Here is a 21,184-nt window from a genome sequence, read left to right on the forward strand (position 1 = left end):
AATCGCACTTAAATGAAACCATCACGATTTGTAAAACTGTGCTCTTTAAATTCTTCTACTGACAGATATTTTCCTAGCATTTGGAAGAATTCCTGTTGCTTCATACATCAAATCAACAAAATTAAAAATGAGATATAAGCGAACTTTCATATGAATGAAGTTTAAAATATATGTTCAACAAAACTGGTTAAACTCTAATTCATGTGAATTTTTTCAATCAGTATTTAAAAAAAAAAGAAAGCATGTTTGCATACACCGGTGAAAAGTCTTATTCATGTGAAGTGTGTGGTAGAATATTTTCACGGAAATCAAATTTAAAAACTCACATGTTCACACACACTGGTCAAAAGCCCCATTCATGCCAAGTGTGTGGTACAGCATTTGCCCATAAAAATTCTTTAAAAAAACATATCTTCACACACACTGGTGAAAAGCCTCATTCATGTGAAGTTTGTGGTTCAACCTTTTCCATGAAATCCAATTTAAAAACTCATATATTAACACACACTGGTGAAAAGCCTTATTCATGTGAAGTGTGTGGTCAAACATTTGCCCATAAAAATTCTTTAAAACGACATATGTTCACACACACTGGTGAAAATCCTTATTCCTGTGAAGTGTGTGGTACAAAATTTGCCCAAAAATATTCTTTAAAAAATCATATGTTCATGCACACTGATAAAAAACCTCATTCATGTGATATTTGTGATTTAGCATTTTCCCAGAAATATTATTTAAAAACTCATATGTTAACACACACGGGTGAAAAACCTTATTCATGTGAAGTTTGTGGTGCAGCATTTTCCCGCAAACTTTCTTTAAAAAGACATATGTTAACACACACGGGTGAAAAACCTTATTCATGTGAAGTTTGTGGTAGAGCATTTACCCAAACAAATTCTTTAAAAAGACATGTTCACACATGTACAATGAAAAAGGGCAAAAAGACAACATCTGAACATCTTCGGATCAATGACAATCTCATTGAAGATTTAGGGGAGGGTGCCACGTACAAATATCTCGGCATCGAGGACAACATCATTGTGGAACTTGATTAAATCCGACATAAGGCATAAAAGGAATATACAGTACGTCTGAAAAAGATCCTCAAAACCCAAACCATCTAATGTCGGGATGCCAAACCCTGTTGGCACATAGTCTTTACACTGCCCACCACAATAAAGTATTGGAAGATTTGTGGAGAGAAGCAGCTTGAAAGATCACCAATAACATCAAATGGAAAGGTGACGATGTTCGATGAAAAAGATCTACAGGTGGGCAGATATATAAAAGACAAGGCAATCAAGCCAGACATTGTGATGGAACAAGCCTAAGAAACTAACGACAAAAGATAACCAAGTATCAGGACCCAAAGAATAATTTAAAGATGACATGGTGTCTTAGAGAGACATTATACCGGTTGTGATGCAACTGGCTTAATGAAAAAGAATCTTAAGTGTTAGCTTAAAAATTTATCAAGTAAAATTAAAAAAGTGAAAAACCACATTCTTGTCAAGTGTGTGGTTCAACATTTTCCCACAAATTAAGTTTACAATATTCAATAAATAAAAAAAAACCCTCCTTATTCTTGTCAAGTGTGTGGTTCAACATTTTCCCACAAAATAAGTTTAAAATATTCAATAAATAAAAAAAAACCTCCTTATTCTTGTCAAGTGTGTGGTTCAACATTTTCCCACAAAATAAGTTTAAAATATTCAATAAATAAAAAAAACCCTCCTTATTCTTGTCAAGTGTGTGGTTCAACATTTTCCCACAAAATAAGTTTAAAATATTCAATAAATAAAAAAAAACCTCCTTATTCTTGTCAAGTGTGTGGTTCAACATTTTCCCACAAAATAAGTTTAAAATATTCAATAAATAAAAAAAAACTCCTTATTCTTGTCAAGTGTGTGGTTCAACATTTTCCCACAAAATAAGTTTAAAATATTCAATAAATAAAAAAAAACCCTCCTTATTCTTGTCAAGTGTGTGGTTCAACATTTTCCCACAAAATAAGTTTAAAATATTCAATAAAAAAAAGCCTCCTTATTCTTGTCAAGTGTGTGGTTCAACATTTTCCCACAAAATAAGTTTAAAATATTCAATAAATAAAAAAAAAACTCCTTATTCTTGTCAAGTGTGTGGTTCAACATTTTCCCACAAAATAAGTTTAAAATATTCAATAAATAAAAAAAAAACTCCTTATTCTTGTCAAGTGTGTGGTTCAACATTTTCCCACAAAATAAGTTTAAAATATTCAATAAATAAAAAAAAAACCTCCTTATTCTTGTCAAGTGTGTGGTTCAACATTTTCCCACAAAATAAGTTTAAAATATTCAATAAATAAAAAACAAACCTCCTTATTCTTGTCAAGTGTGTGGTTCAACATTTTCCCACAAAATAAGTTTAAAATATTCAATAAATAAAAAAAGAACCTCCTTATTCTTGTGAAGCTTGTGGATTAACATTTACACATAATATAAGTTTTACGGCACATATGTCTACACACACACTCAACAAACCTCAATCACAAAGCTTGCTGAAAAGTGAGCAGGGAAGTTCCTAGAGGAGCTAAACCAGGAGTACATAGACAAGAATGCTTCACTCCAATGGCTCAAGAGTGGGAGACTTCCATTTGATGAGGAAAGACTCATTGTAGCCGGGCAAGATCAGGCCATACTCACAAATGGATTTAAAAAATGGCTGGCCTACAAACAAATGGCCAGTGTAGGTTTTGCCACTCAGCGATTGGACGCCCAAGCCATCTGTCTGCATGCCCAATCTTATTGGTAGATGGTCTTTACATTGCTCGTCACAGCAAAGTATGTAAGTATGTAAGTACCTCCATAGGAAGATCTGTGGAGAGATGCCCCTAGACAGATCGCCAAACATCTGGGAACATGAACCACCATCGATAACATCAAATGGAAAAGTGACCATGCTTTATGGCAAAGACATACAGGCAAGCAGATACATAAAAGACAAGGCCATCACACATTGTTATATGAAAGAAGCCTGAAAGAACTGCACTCATTGTCGATGTCACAGTCTCAAATGATTTTGACCTTTACAAAATAATAATCTAAAAACGACATGTTCTCTGAAAGAAATAAACATTATACCGGTTGTGATAGGAGCAACTGGGTTAATAAAAAAGAATCTTCATAAATACTTAGAAGCAATCCCTGGAAGACCAAGCTGTAACGAAATACAAATAGCAGCCATAAAGGGAACAGTATGTAAATATCTTCATTGGAAGATCTGTGGAGAGATGCAACTTGACAAGTCACATGTATATACACGTCAGGGAGAAGCAATTCTCCTGCCAGGTGTGCATAACCCACATTAGCTTTCATCAGGAATGGTGCACCTTCTCCAAGTGATGGATACTCCACCAGACTAGATAAATTCTTTTCCTGGAATCCAGTAAGACCAAAAAATATACTACAACATATGAAAATGGTTTATTGGGGAGAGGAAATTATGTTCTTAGTTTCTCAAACACCTAATATCTGGATGACCTTAATAAAGCTCAACGGGAAAAGAAAACAAAATATCAGGACCTAAAAAATGATCTAAAAACGACATGGTCTCTGAAAGAAATAAACATTATACCAGTTGTGATAGGAGCAACTGGCTTAATAAAAAAGAATCTTCAGAAATACTTAGAAGCAATCCCTGGCAGACAAAGCTGTAACAAAATACAAATAACAGCCAAAAAGGGAACAGCATCATTTCTTATAAGAGCCTTCGGATATAAATTTAAATCATAACGGAATCAAGTGTTAGCTCCAGGAGGGATTAACCCCTTGATCTCTTAAAACTTACTGAAGTAAAATACATAAAAAGACTAAACAAGCGACAAAAATATTGGGAATTAATATTCCTGCTGAACCAAGTACAAGAGAGATCAAGCATTTAAGGGAACAACGAGAATATTAAAAAGAGCTCTCGGTTGGTTTCAATAAAAAGCAGGGGAAGGATGTCAGCTGGTTTGGCTGCCCCATACCCAGCATTACAATCTTCAAATAAAGAAAATGAAAAAAGATGAGAACACTAATTGCAACATAAATAAGAAGAAAGAACATTAAATGAATACTCACTAGACAATATCCTCGAGTGTCTAAGGTCTCTCTGTACAGGGGTTTGTCAGAACAACCTGGCATGAGGATACTTTTCCATAGAAGTAAACCCTGACCAAATATTCAAAATCACATAGTATTCGCAGCCCAAATGAGATCTCCTCAAAATGGCTAATTCATATTAGCTTTTACGAGGAATGGTGCACCTTCTCCAAGTGATGTTACTTCAAGTAATAGCACGAAGCTGAATACTCCACCAGACTAGATAAATTCTTGTCCTGGAATCCAGTAAGACCAATCGACCAAAATGAAAGATATACTACAATATATAAAAATGGTTAATTGTGGAGAGGAAAAATATGTTCTCAACTTCTTCAGTGTTTGAGAAATAAAGAATGTATCTCATATAGAGGTCAAGTGTTAGCCCCAGGTCGTGGGCCCCTTGATTTCTGAGAACTTCGACTGAAGCAAAATAAAACAAAAGTGAAAGGCCTTATCCATGTCAAATTTTTAATACAGCATTTTTTGATAAAACTATTTTAAAAAAGCATATGCTCACACACACTGTCCTCGAGTGTCTAAGGTCTCTCTGTAAAGGGGTTTGTCAGAACCACCTGGCATGAGGATACTTTGTCCATAGAAGTAAACCCTGACCAAATATACAAAATCAAATAGTATTCGCTGCCCAAATAAGATCTACCCACTATGGCTTACCCACACTAGCTTTTATGAGGAATGGTGCACCTTCTCCAAGTGATGTTATCTCAAATAATAGCTCGAAGTTGGATACTCTACCAGACTAGATGAATTATTGCCCTGGAATCCAGTAAGACCAAGAGACCTAAACGAAAGATATGCTACAACATATGAGAACATTTGAAAGATAAAGAACTTTAATGGAACATTCAAATATCTAAGTATCTCATATAGACTCCTCAATTTCTAAGAACTTCGACTGAAGTAAAACAAAACAAAATGAAAAAATGAAAAAATGAAAAATATACCAAGACTTTCTAAAAGAGGAATCTTGATGAGCGTGGCCAACATCAGTGTGCAAAGTATTTTCTAAAGGAACTCTTCTAGGAATCCGTAGACAGAGAAAGACTTGATCCCTCTGCCACAATCAGAAGAGGGTTATAATAGCAAGTCAAGATCAGGGATTGATGACCAATGCCTTCGAGAAGATATAAAGTTTAAGTAACAACAACAGATGCAGGTTCTGTCACACAGAAATGGAAAGTGTGAGCCACCTGGTATCAAGTTCTTTAGTATCTCCACTGGAACATCTAAAATCCAATGCGAACATCAACATGAAAAAACTGTTGGAAAGGAATCATACAGCATACCTTACAACCTATCTTCCTGGTGAACCAATTGAAAGAGAGATCCAGAGATTTGCACTTAGGTCGGAAGCTTGTTTGGCTGCGCCATACCCAATTTATAACCCAAAAATAAGGACATTAAAACAGAGCGAAATGTGTGTGGTTCAGCATTTTCCCATGAGTAAAAAGACATATTCCCAGAAATCAACTTTAACTAATATGTGCACATGCACTGCTATGACAAAGATATATAGGCAGGAAGATACATAAAAGACAAGGCCATCAAGCCAGACATTGCAATATGGAACAAGCCCAAAAGGACTGCACTCATTACCGATGTCACAGTTCCAAATGATTTTGGCCTTAATAAAGCTGAATGGGAAAAGATAACAAAATATCAGGATCTTAAAATGATCTAAAAACGACATGGTCTCTGAAAAAATAAACAGTTGTGATTAATAAAAAAGAATCTTCATAAGTACTTACTGAAAGACAAAGCTGTAACAAAATAGAGTAAAGTAACAAGAGAACTTGAATGCCTAATACTAAATCTGACTAAATATTCAAAATTAAAAGCTTTCAAAGGGAAACCCTGACTAAATTTTGAAAATCACATATTTATAGGGTAAATAGGATTTGCTTGGTATCGATAACTCACACTGGTGTTGATGATGAAGGGTGCACCTTCTCCAAGATACTCCACCAAATTAGATGAATTCTTGTCTCCACTAGAAAGTCTGTATTTAACGACGAATGAATTAAAACTAAGACGAGAAAACTTGGTCATGCATTTAAAAGTAAAATACTGTACTTCACATTAAATCAAATTACAAAAACCGTCAACACAATAACGCCTAAGGAATGTGAGAACTAAAGGACAAAATAAGGGAACCGTTGGTTATGAGGCTAACGTATGTAAACACAATGTTCTTACTTTCTACTCTGTTAACAATTGCAATAATTAGAGAACATGTCCACAGGGTTATGAAAAACGTTTTTATTTGAATACAACGGTTTCTGCCTTCTTCAGGTAATCATTCGTAATATACCAAGTATGCAAATTTATCCAAAATGTCGCTAACACTCACATACATAATGTTATTATTTGAATGTTTACTTGGCGTCCATCTTCCTCTAAATCCCCCCTGAGCTGAGGTAGATATATATGAATAAAATTGATTCGTCTCTGAAACGAGCGTACACAATTTGTCCACAGGGGTATGAAAAAACGTTTTTGTTCGCATATAACTTTGTCTTCTTCAGGCACACATTTGTGATAACCGAAGTATGCAAATTCATCCAAAATATCGAAACTAATAAAAATGCTATCATTTGAATATTAAATCCTTCCTGTGCTAATGTAGAAATATATGAATAAAGTTGATATTGTCTCTGAAATGAGCGTACACAATTCTAAGTTGTTATTGGTTTCAATTCTTTGTACATATAAAAATGTTCTTTTTTAGTTTTACTTTTAAGCTTTAGATTGTTTTCATCTTCTATAAATTATATAAAATGAAGACAACTTTATTTGTAATATTCTATAAATTATATATAATGAAGACAACTTTATTTGTCATTTTCTATAAATTATATATAATGAAGACAACTTTATTTGTCATTTTCTATAAATTATATATAATGAAGACAACTTTATTTGTTATTTTCTATAAATTATATATAATGAAGACAACTTTATTTGTCATATTCTATAAATTATATATAATGAAGACAACTTTATTTGCCATTTTCCATAAATTATATATAATGAAGACAACTTTATTTGCCATTTTCTATAAATTATATATAATGAAGACAACTTTATTTGTAATTTTCTATAAATTATATATAATGAAGACAACTTTATTTGTCATTTTTTATAAATTATATATAATGAAGACAACTTTATTTGTAATTTTCTATAAATTATATATAATGAAGACAACTTTATTTGCCATTTTCTATAAATTATATATAATGAAGACAACTTTATTTGTCATTTTCTATAAATTATATATAATGAAGACAACTTTATTTGTCATATTCTATAAATTATATATAATGAAGACAACTTTATTTGCCATTTTCCATAAATTATATATAATGAAGACAACTTTATTTGTCATTTTCTATAAATTATATATAATGAAGACAACTTTATTTGTCATTTTCTATAAATTATATATAATGAAGACAACTTTATTTGCAATTTTCCATAAATTATATATAATGAAGAAAACTTTATTTGCCATTTTCTATAAATTATATATAATGAAGACAACTTTATTTGTCATTTTCTATAAATTATATATAATGAAGACAACGTTATTTGCCGTTTTATATAAATTATATATAATGAAGACAACTTTATTTGTCATTTTCTATAAATTATATAATGAAGACAACTTTATTTGTCATTTTCTATAAATTATATATAATGAAGACAACTTTATTTGCCATTTTCCATAAATTATATATAATGAAGACAACTTTATTTGCAATTTTCTATAAATTATATATAATGAAGACAACTTTATTTGTCATTTTCTATAAATTATATATAATGAAGACAACTTTATTTGTCATATTCTATAAATTATATATAATGAAGACAACTTTATTTGCCATTTTCCATAAATTATATATAATGAAGACAACTTTATTTGTCATTTTCTATAAATTATATATAATGAAGACAACTTTATTTGTCATTTTCTATAAATTATATATAATGAAGACAACTTTATTTGCCATTTTCCATAAATTATATATAATGAAGACAACTTTATTTGCCATTTTCTATTACTTATATATAATGAAGACAACTTTATTTGTCATTTTCTATAAATTATATATAATGAAGACAACTTTATTTGTCATTTTCTATGAATTATATATAATGAAGACAACTTTATTTGTCATTTTCTATTACTTATATATAATGAAGACAACTTTATTTGTCATTTTCTATAAATTATATATAATGAAGACAACTTTTTTGTCATTTTCTATTACTTATATATAATGAAGACAACTTTATTTGCCATTTACTATAAATTATATATAATGAAGACAACTTTATTTGTCATTTTCTATAAATTATATATAATGAAGACAACTTTATTTGCCATTTTCTATAAATTATATATAATGAAGACAACTTTATTTGCCATTTTCTATAAATTATATATAATGAAGACAACTTTATTTGTCATTTTCTATAAATTATATATAATGAAGACAACTTTATTTGCCGTTTTATATAAATTATATATAATGAAGACAACTTTATTTGTCATTTTTTATAAATGATATATAATGAAGACAACTTTATTTGTCATTTTCTATAAATTATATATAATGAAGACAACTTTATTTGCCATTTTCCATAAATTATATATAATGAAGACAACTTTATTTGCCATTTTCTATAAATTATATATAATGAAGACAACTTTATTTGTCATTTTCTATAAATTATATATAATGAAGACAACTTTATTTGCCATTTTATATAAATTATATATAATGAAGACAACTTTATTCGTCATTTTCTATAAATTATATATAATGAAGACAACTTTATTTGTCATTTTCTATAAATTATATATAATGAAGACAACTTTATTTGCCATTTTCCATAAATTATATATAATGAAGACAACTTTATTTTCCATTTTCTATAAATTATATATAATGAAGACAACTTTATTTGTCATTTTCTATAAATTATATATAATGAAGACAACTTTATTTGTCATATTCTATAAATTATATATAATGAAGACAACTTTATTTGCCATTTTCCATGAATTATATATAATGAAGACAACTTTATTTGTCATTTTCTATAAATTATATATAATGAAGACAACTTTATTTGTCATTTTCTATAAATTATATATAATGAAGACAACTTTATTTGCACTTTTCCATAAATTATATATAATGAAGACAACTTTATTTGCCATTTTCTATTAATTATATATAATGAAGACAACTTTATTTGTCATTTTCTATAAATTATATATAATGAAGACAACTTTATTTGCCGTTTTATATAAATTATATATAATGAAGACAACTTTATTTGTCATTTTCTATAAATTATATATAATGAAGACAACTTTATTTGTCATTTTCTATAAATTATATATAATGAAGACAACTTTATTTGCCATTTTCCATAAATTATATATAATGAAGACAACTTTATTTGCCATTTTCTATAAATTATATATAATGAAGACAACTTTATTTGTCATTTTCTATAAATTATATATAATGAAGACAATTTTATTTTGCCATTTTCTATAAATTATATATAATGAAGACAACTTTATTTGTCATTTTCTATAAATTATATATAATGAAGACAACTTTATTTGTCATATTCTATAAATTATATATAATGAAGACAACTTTATTTGCCATTTTCCATAAATTATATATAATGAAGACAACTTTGTTTGTCATTTTATATAAATTATATATAATGAAAACAACTTTATTTGTCATTTTCTATAAATTATATATAATGAAGACAACTTTATCTGTCATTTTCTATAAATTATATATAATGAAGACAACTTTATTTGTCATTTTCTATAAATTATATATAATGAAGACAACTTTATTTGTCAGTTTCTATAAATTATATATAATGAAGACAACTTTATTTGTCAGTTTATATAAATTATATAAAATGAAGACAACTTTATTTGCCATTTTCCATAAATTATATATAATGAAGACAACTTTATTTGTCATTTTCTATAAATTATATATAATGAAGACAACTTTATTTGTCATTTTCTATTACTTATATATAATGAAGACAACTTTATTTGTCATTTTCTATAAATTATATATAATGAAGACAACTTTATTTGTCATTTTCTATAAATAATATATAATGAAGACAACTTTATTTGCCATTTTCTATAAATTATATATAATGAAGACAACTTTATTTGCCATTTTATATAAATTATATATAATGAAGACAACTTTATTTGCCATTTTCTATAAATTATATATAATGAAGACAACTTTATTCGCCATTTTATATAAATTATATATAATGAAGACAACTTTATTTGCCATTTTATATAAATTATATATAATGAAGACAACTTTTTGTCATTTTATATAAATTATATATAATGAAGACAACTTTATTTGCCATTTAATATAAATTATATATAATGAAGACAATTTTATTTGTCATTTTCTATAAATTATATAAAATGAAGACAACTTTATTTGTCATTTTATATAAATTATATATAATGAAGAGAACTTATTTGTCATTTTCTATAAATTATATAAAATGAAGACAACTTTATTTGCCATTTTATATAAATTATATATAATGAAGACAATTTTATTTGTCATTTTCTATAAATTATCTATAATGAAGACAACTTTATTTGCCATTTTCTATAAATTGTATATAATGAAGACAACTTTATTTTCATTTTGTATAAATTATATATAATGGAGACAACTTTGTCATTTTCTATGAATTATATATAATGAAGACAATTTTATTTGTCATTTTATATAAATTATATATAATTAAGACAATTTTATATGAAATTTTCTATAAATTATATATAATGAAGACAACTTTATTTGTCATTTTCTATAAATTATATATAATGAAGACAACTTTATTTGCCATTTTCTATAAATTATATAAAATGAAGACAACTTTATTTGCCATTTTATATAAATTATATATAATGAAAACAACTTTATTTGCCATTTTATATAAATTATATATAATGAAGACAATTTTATTTGTCATTTTCTATAAATTATATACAATGAAGACAACTTTATTTGTCATTTTATATAAATTATATTTAATGAAGAGAACTTATTTGTCATTTTCTATAAATTATATTTAACGAAGAAAACTTTATTTGCCATTTTATATAAATTATATATAATGAAGACAACTTTATTTGCCATTTTCTATAAATTATATATAATGAAGACAACTTTATTTGTCATATTCTATAAATTATATAAAATGAAGACAACTTTATTTGCCATTTTATATAAATTATATATAATGAAGACTATTTTATTTGTCATTTTCTATAAATTATATATAATGAAGACAACTTTATTTGCCATTTTCTATAAATTGTATATAATGAAGACAACTTTATCTGCAATTTTATATAAATTATATATAATGAAGACAACTTTATTTGTCATTTTCTATGAATTATATATAATGAAGACAACTTTATTTGTCATTTTCTATAAATTATATATAATGAAGACAACTTTATTTGTCATTTTATATAAATTATATATAATGAAGACAACTTTATTTGTCATTTTCTATAAATTATATATAATTAAGACAATTTTATTTGTCATTTTCTATAAATTATATATAATGAAGACAACTTTTTTGTCATTTTCTATAAATTATATATAATGAAGACAACTTTATTTGCCATTTTATATAAATTATATATAATGAAGACAACTTTATTTTCCATTTTATATAAATTATATAAAATGAAGACAACTTTATTTGCCATTTTCTATAAATTATGCATAATGAAGACAACTTTATTTGCGATTTTATATAAATTATATATAATGAAGACAATTTTATTTGTCATTTTCTATAAATTATATACAATGAAGACAACTTTATTTGTCATTTTCTATAAATTATATATAATGAATACAATTTTATTTGTCATTTTCTATAAATTATATATAATGAAGACAACTTTATTTGTCATTTTATATAAATTATATATAATGAAGACAACTTTTTTGTCATTTTCTATTACTTATATATAATGAAGACAACTTTTTTGTCATTTTCTATTACTTATATATAATGAAGACAACTTTATTTGTCATTTTCGATAAATTATATATAATGAAGACAACTTTTTTGTCATTTTCTATTACTTATATATAATGAAGACAACTTTATTTGTCATTTTCTATAAATTATATATAATGAAGACAACTTTATTTGCCATTTTATATAAATTATATGTAATGAAGACAACTTTTTTGTGATTTTCTATTACTTATATATAATGAAGACAACTTTTTTGTCATTTTCTATTACTTATATATAATGAAGACAACTTTATTTGTCATTTTCTATAAATTATATATAATGAAGACAACTTTATTTGCCATTTTATATAAATTATATATAATGAAGACAACTTTATTTGTCATTTTATATAAATTATATATAATGAAGACAACTTTATTTGTCATTTTATATAAATTATATATAATGAAGACAACTTTATTTGTCATTTTCTTTAAATGATATATAATGAAGACAACTTTATTTGTCATTTTCTATAAATTATATATAATGAAGACAACTTTATTTTTCATTTCCTATAACTTATATATAATGAAGACAACTTTATTTGTCATTTTCTATAAATTATATATAATGAAGACAATTTTATTTGTCAGTTTCTATAAATTATATATAATGAAGACAACTTTATTTGCCATTTTATATAAATTATAAATATTGAAGACAATTTTATTTGTCATTTTCTATAAATTATATATAATTAAGACAATTTTATTTGTCATTTTCTATAAATTATATAAAATGAAGACAACTTTATTTGTCATTTTCTATAAATTATATATAATGAAGACAACTTTTTTGTCATTTTCTATAACTTATATATAATGAAGACAACTTTATTTGTCATTTTCTATAAATTATATATAATGAAGACAACTTTATTTGCCATTTTATATAAATTATATATAATGAAGACAACTTTATTTGTCATTTTCTATAAATTATATATAATGAAGACAACTTTATTTGCCATTTTATATAAATTATATATAATGAAGACAACTTTTTTGTCATTTTCTATTACTTATATATAATGAAGACAACTTTTTTGTCATTTTCTATTACTTATATATAATGAAGACAACTTTATTTGTCATTTTCTATAAATTATATATAATGAAGACAACTTTTTTGTCATTTTCTATTACTTATATATAATGAAGACAACTTTATTTGTCATTTTCTATAAATTATATATAATGAAGACAACTTTATTTGCCATTTTATATAAATTATATATAATGAAGACAACTTTTTTGTGATTTTCTATTACTTATATATAATGAAGACAACTTTTTTGTCATTTTCTATTACTTATATATAATGAAGACAACTTTATTTGTCATTTTCTATAAATTATATATAATGAAGACAACTTTATTTGTCATTTTCTATAAATTATATATAATGAAGACAACTTTATTTGCCATTTTATATAAATTATATATAATGAAGACAACTTTATTTGTCATTTTATATAAATTATATATAATGCAGAGAACTTTATTTGTCATTTTCTATAAATTATATATAATGAAGACAACTTTATTTGTCATTTTCTATAAATTATATATAATGAAGACAACTTTATTTGTCATTTTATATAAATTATATATAATGAAGACAACTTTATTTGTAATTTTCTATAAATGATATATAATGAAGACAACTTTATTTGTCATTTTCTATAAATTATATATAATGAAGACAACTTTATTTTTCATTTCCTATAACTTATATATAATGAAGACAACTTTATTTGTCATTTTCTATAAATTATATATAATGAAGTCAATTTTATTTGTCATTTTCTATAAATTATATATAATGAAGACAACTTTATTTGCCATTTTATATAAATTATAAATAATGAAGACAATTTTATTTGTCATTTTCTATAAATTATATATAATTAAGACAATTTTATTTGTAATTTTCTATAAATTATATAAAATGAAGACAACTTTATTTTTCATTTTCTATAAATTATATATAATGAAGACAACTTTTTTGTCATTTTCTATAACTTATATATAATGAAGACAACTTTATTTGTCATTTTCTATAAATTATATATAATGAAGACAACTTTATTTGCCATTTTATATAAATTATATATAATGAAGACAACTTTATTTGTCATTTTCTATAAATTATATATAATGAAGACAACTTTATTTGCCATTTTATATAAATTATATATAATGAAGACAACTTTTTTGTCATTTTCTATTACTTATATATAATGAAGACAACTTTATTTGTCATTTTCTATACATTATATATAATGAAGACAACTTTATTTGCCATTTTATATAAATTATATATAATGAAGACAACTTTTTTGTGATTTTCTATTACTTATATATAATGAAGACAACTTTTTTGTCATTTTCTATTACTTATATATAATGAAGACAACTTTATTTGTCATTTTCTATAAATTATATATAATGAAGACAACTTTATTTGTCATTTTCTATAAATTATATATAATGAAGACAACTTTATTTGCCATTTTATATAAATTATATATAATGAAGACAACTTTATTTGTCATTTTATATAAATTATATATAATGCAGAGAACTTTATTTGTCATTTTCTATAAATTATATATAATGAAGACAACTTTATTTGTCATTTTCTATAAATTATATATAATGAAGACAACTTTATTTGTCATTTTATATAAATTATATATAATGAAGACAACTTTATTTGTAATTTTCTATAAATGATATATAATGAAGACAACTTTATTTGTCATTTTCTATAAATTATATATAATGAAGACAACTTTATTTTTCATTTCCTATAACTTATATATAATGAAGACAACTTTATTTGTCATTTTCTATAAATTATATATAATGAAGTCAATTTTATTTGTCATTTTCTATAAATTATATATAATGAAGACAACTTTATTTGCCATTTTATATAAATTATAAATAATGAAGACAATTTTATTTGTCATTTTCTATAAATTATATATAATTAAGACAATATTATTTGTAATTTTCTATAAATTATATAAAATGAAGACAACTTTATTTTTCATTTTCTATAAATTATATATAATGAAGACAACTTTTTTGTCATTTTCTATAACTTATATATAATGAAGACAACTTTATTTGTCATTTTCTATAAATTATATATAATGAAGACAACTTTATTTGCCATTTTATATAAATTATATATAATGAAGACAACTTTATTTGTCATTTTCTATAAATTATATATAATTAAGACAACTTTATTTGCCATTTTATATAAATTATATATAATGAAGACAACTTTTTTGTCATTTTCTATTACTTATATATAATGAAGACAACTTTTTTGTCATTTTCTATTACTTATATATAATGAAGACAACTTTATTTGTCATTTTCTATAAATTATATATAATGAAGACAACTTTTTTGTCATTTTCTATTACTTATATATAATGAAGACAACTTTATTTGTCATTTTCTATTAATTATATATAATGAAGACAACTTTATTTGCCATTTTATATAAATTATATATAATGAAGACAACTTTTTTGTGATTTTCTATTACTTATATATAATGAAGACAACTTTTTTGTCATTTTCTATTACTTATATATAATTAAGACAACTTTATTTGTCATTTTCTATAAATTATATATAATGAAGACAACTTTATTTGTCATTTTCTATAAATTATATATAATGAAGACAACTTTATTTGCCATTTTATATAAATTATATATAATGAAGACAACTTTATTTGTCATTTTATATAAATTATATATAATGAAGACAACTTTATTTGTCATTTTCTATAAATTATATATAATGAAGACAACTTTATTTGTCATTTTCTATAAATTATATATAATGAAGACAACTTTATTTGCCATTTTATATAAATTATATATAATGAAGACAACTTTTTTTGTCATTTTCTATAAATTATATATAATGAAGACAACTTTATTTGCAATTTTATAGAAATTATATATAATGAAGACAACTTTTTTGTCATTTTCTATTACTTATATATAATGAAGACAACTTTTTTGTCATTTTCTATTACTTATATATAATGAAGACTACTTTATTTGTCATTTTCTTTAAATTATATATAATGAAGACAACTTTTTTGTCATTTTCTATTACTTATATATAATGAAGACAACTTTATTTGTCATTTTCTATAAATTATATATAATGAAGACAACTTTCTTTGCCATTTTATATAAATTATATATAATGAAGAAAACTTTTTTGTCATTTTCTTTTACTTATATATAATGAAGACAACTTTTTTGTCATTTTCTATTACTTATATATAATGAAGACAACTTTATTTGTCATTTTCTATAAATTATATATAATTAAGACAATTTTATTTGTCATTTTCTATAAATTATATATAATGAAGACAACTTTTTTGTCATTTTCTATAAATTATATATAATGAAGACAACTTTATTTTCCATTTCATATAAATTATATATAATGAAGACAACTTTATTTGCCATTTTATATAAATTATATAAAATTAAGACAACTTTATTTGCCATTTTCTATAAATTATATATAATGAAGACAACTTTATTTGCAATTTTATATAAATTATATATAATGAAGACAACTTTATTTGTCATTTTATATAAATTATATATAATGAAGACAACTTTATTTGTCATTTTATAAAAATTATATATAATGAAGACAACTTTATTTGTCATTTTCTTTAAATGATATATAATGAAGACAACTTTATTTGTCATTTTCTATAAATTATATATAATGAAGACAACTTTATTTTTCATTTCCTATAACTTATATATAATGAAGACAACTTTATTTGTCATTTTCTATTACTTATATATAATGAAGACAACTTTATTTGTCATTTTCTATAAATTATATATAATGAAGACAACTTTATTTGTCATTTTCTATTACTTATATATAATGAAGACAACTTTATTTGTCATTTTCTATAAATTATATATAATGAAGACAATTTTATTTGTAATTTTCTATAAATTATATAAAATGAAGACAACTTTATTTTTCATTTTCTATAAATTATATATAATGAAGACAACTTTTTTGTCATTTTCTATAAATTATATATAATGAAGACAACTTTATTTGTCATTTTCTATAAATTATATATAATGAAGACAACTTTATTTGCCATTTTCTATAAATTATATATAATGAAGACAACTTTATTTGCAATTTTATAGAAATTATATATAATGAAGACAACTTTTTTGTCATTTTCTATTACTTATATATAATGAAGACAACTTTTTTGTCATTTTCTATTACTTATATATAATGAAGACTGCTTTATTTGTCATTTTCTTTAAATTATATATAATGAAGACAACTTTTTTGTCATTTTCTATTACTTATATATAATGAAGACAACTTTATTTGTCATTTTCTATAAATTATATATAATGAAGACAACTTTCTTTGCCATTTTATATAAATTATATATAATAAAGAAAACTTTTTTGTCATTTTCTTTTACTTATATATAATGAAGACAACTTTTTTGTCATTTTCTATTACTTATATATAATGAAGACAACTTTATTTGTCATTTTCTATAAATTATATATAATTAAGACAATTTTATTTGTCATTTTCTATAAATTATATATAATGAAGACAACTTTTTTGTCATTTTCTATAAATTATATATAATGAAGACAACTTTATTTTCCATTTCATATAAATTATATATAATGAAGACAACTTTATTTGCAATTTTATATAAATTATATAAAATTAAGACAACTTTATTTGCCATTTTCTATAAATTATATATAATGAAGACAACTTTATTTGCAATTTTATATAAATTATATATAATGAAGACAACTTTATTTGTCATTTTATATGAATTATATATAATGAAGACAACTTTATTTGTCATTTTATATAAATTATATATAATGAAGACAACTTTATTTGTCATTTTCTTTAAATGATATATAATGAAGACAACATAATTTGTCATTTTCTATTAATTATATATAATGAAGACAACTTTATTTTTCATTTCCTATAACTTATATATAATGAAGACAACTTTATTTGTCATTTTCTATTACTTATATATAATGAAGACAACTTTATTTGTCATTTTCTATAAATTATATATAATGAAGACAACTTTTTTGTCATTTTCTATTACTTATATATAATGAAGACAACTTTATTTGTCATTTTCTATAAATTATATATAATGAAGACAATTTTATTTGTAATTTTCTATAAATTATATAAAATGAAGACAACTTTATTTTTCATTTTCTATAAATTATATATAATGAAGACAACTTTTTTGTCATTTTCTATAAATTATATATAATGAAGACAACTTTATTTGTCATTTTCTATAAATTATATATAATGAAGACAACTTTATTTGCCATTTTCTATAAATTATATATAATGAAGACAACTTTATTTGTCATTTTCTATAAATTATATATAATGAAGACAACTTTATTTGCCATTTTATATAAATTATATATAATGAAGACAACTTTTTTGTCATTTTCTATTACTTATATATAATGAAGACAACTTTATTTGTCATTTTCTATAAATTATATATAATTAAGACAATTTTATTTGTCATTTTCTATAAATTATATATAATGAAGACAACTTTATTTGTCATTTTCTATAAATTATATATAATGAAGACAACTTTATTTGCAATTTTATATAAATTATATATAATGAAGACAATATTATTTGTAATTTTCTATAAATTATATATAATGAAGACAACTTTTTTGTCATTTTCTATAAATTATATATAATGAAGACAACTTTTTTTTCATTTTCTATAAATTATATATAATGAAGACAACTGTATTTGCCATTTTATATAAATTATATATAATGAAGACAATTTTATTTGTCATTTTCTGTAAATTATATATAATGAAGACAATTTTATTTGTCATTTTCTATAAATTATATATAATGAAGACAACTTTATTTGTCATTTTCTATAAATTATATATAATGAAGACAACTTTATTTGTCATTTTCTATAAATTATATATAATGAAGACAACTTTATTTGCCATTTTATATAAATTATATATAATGAAGACAACTTTATTTGTCATTTTCTATAAATTATATATAATGAAGACAACTTTATTTGTCATTTTATATAAATTATATATAATGAAGACAACTTTATTTGTCATTTTCTATAAATGATATATAATGAAGACAACTTTATTTGTCATTTTCTATAAATTATATATAATGAAGACAACTTAATTTTTCATTTCCTATAACTTATATATAATGAACACAACTTTATTTGTCATTTTCTATAAATTATATATAATGAAGACAATTTTATTTGTCATTTTCTATAAATTATATATAATGAAGACAACTTTATTTGCCATTTTATATGAATTATAAATAATGAAGACAATTTTATTTGTCATTTTCTATAAACTATATATAATGAAGACAATTTTATTTGTCATTTTCTATAAATTATATAAAATGAAGACAACTTTTTTTGTCATTTTCTATAAATTATATATAATGAAGACAACTTTTTTGTCATTTTCTATGAATTATATATAATGAAGACAACTTTATTTGTCATTTTCTATAAATTATATATAATGAAGACAACTTTATTTGCAATGTTCTATAAATTATATATAATGAAGACAACTTTATTTGTCATTTTCTATAAATTATATATAATGAAGACAACTTTCTTTGCCATTTTATATAAATTATATATAATGAAGAAAACTTTTTTGTCATTTTCTTTTACTTATATATAATGAAGACAACTTTTTTGTCATTTTCTATTACTTATATATAATGAAGACAACTTTATTTGTCATTTTCTATAAATTATATATAATGAAGACAACTTTTTTGTCATTTTCTATTACTTATATATAATGAAGACAACTTTATTTGTCATTTTCTATAAATTATATATAATGAAGACAACTTTATTTGCCATTTTCTATAAATTATATATAATTAAGACAATTTTATTTGTCATTTTCTATAAATTATATATAATGAAGACAACTTTTTTGTCATTTTCTATAACTTATATATAATGAAGACAACTTTATTTGCCATTTCATATAAATTATATATAATGAAGACAACTTTATTTGCCATTTTATATAAATTATATAAAATTAAGACAACTTTATTTGCCATTTTCTATAAATTATATATAATGAAGACAACTTTATTTGCAATTTTATATAAATTATATATAATGAAGACAATTTTATTTTTCATTTTCTATAAATTATATACAATGAAGACAACTTTATTTGTCATTTTCTATAAATTATATATAATGAAGACAATTTTATTTGTCATTTTCTATAAATTATATATAATGAAGACAACTTTATTTGCCATTTTATATAAATTATATATAATGAAGACAATTTTATTTGTCATTTTCTATAAATTATATATAATGAAGACAATTTTATTTGTCATTTTCTATAAATTATATATAATGAAGACAACTTTATTTGTCATTTTCTATAAATTATATATAATGAAGACAACTTTATTTGTCATTTTCTATAAATTATATATAATGAAGACAACTTTATTTGCCATTTTATATAAATTATATATAATGAAGAAAATTTTATTTGTCATTTTCTATAAATTATATATAATGAAGACAATTTTATTTGTCATTTTCTATAAATTATATATAATGAAGACAACTTTATTTGTCATTTTCTATGAATTATATATAATGAAGACAACTTTATTTGTCATTTTCTATAAATTATATATAATGAAGACAACTTTATTTGCCATTTTATATAAATTATATAT

The sequence above is a fragment of the Euprymna scolopes genome, chromosome 46 (genome assembly GCF_053919585.1).
Source record: "Euprymna scolopes isolate OS-2025 chromosome 46, ASM5391958v1, whole genome shotgun sequence".
Classification (NCBI taxonomy): domain Eukaryota; kingdom Metazoa; phylum Mollusca; class Cephalopoda; order Sepiida; family Sepiolidae; genus Euprymna; species Euprymna scolopes.